Consider the following 802-nt stretch of genomic DNA (forward strand, 5'->3'; position numbering starts at 1 on the left):
GGTTCCAAACAGAAACTTCAGTCATTCATGCAGCAGCTAACTATTGTAGGGGGAGGGGCATTCAACATGCCTTGAGTATCCCTGGGAGAGAGCAAAGAAAAGACCTGCTAGGAGGACATGGCAACAGTCCAGGCGAAAGTATATGAGGGGGCAATAAGACTCAAGAAGAAGATACAAATTTTAGAAAGATGGGATCAAGAGGACCAAGTAACCATACTTTTTATCTCTTCCCAAAGGGTTTGGGGAAGTTTGCTGTTTCTATCCTCTTTAATCATCTAATCAAATATATTCCTCATTGTACCTATAATTCTGTTCATTAGGAAGAAAAGGAATCTTTGTTTCTAACCAGGAGTTTCTATACTGATGCCCTAGATTCTGGCAGACAGATGTAACACTGCAGTCTGAAATGTATTCAACTATGAGTCATTGTGCGACAGCAATTCTACACAGAGTTGAAAGAAATTAAGAGCAAAACTCAATTTTCAGTGGACAGTCTTCAGTTATCTTGGGAAAACAAAAAGGCAATTAGAGTAATGTGCCATCTGACCCCAACAAGTCAAATTTATACATTTGATTATCTGCTGTTGGGGTTCCCTTACTGTCCAGTATTTTTACCGCCAGTTTCTCTCCTCTCCTAACCATTATTAAGTCCAATACATCAATGCATTGTTTATCACATCGCTGTGAGTGATTACTCCATGGATTCATTGTCTATGGCAGATATGTCAAATACACAGTCCACAACATTCCCAAATGTGGTCTGAACCAGACTAAAATATAGTTCCTATCTGATTGTAAGGTG

This window comes from Macrotis lagotis, chromosome 1 (assembly GCF_037893015.1).
Source record: "Macrotis lagotis isolate mMagLag1 chromosome 1, bilby.v1.9.chrom.fasta, whole genome shotgun sequence".
In the NCBI taxonomy this organism is placed as follows: Eukaryota; Metazoa; Chordata; class Mammalia; order Peramelemorphia; family Peramelidae; genus Macrotis; species Macrotis lagotis.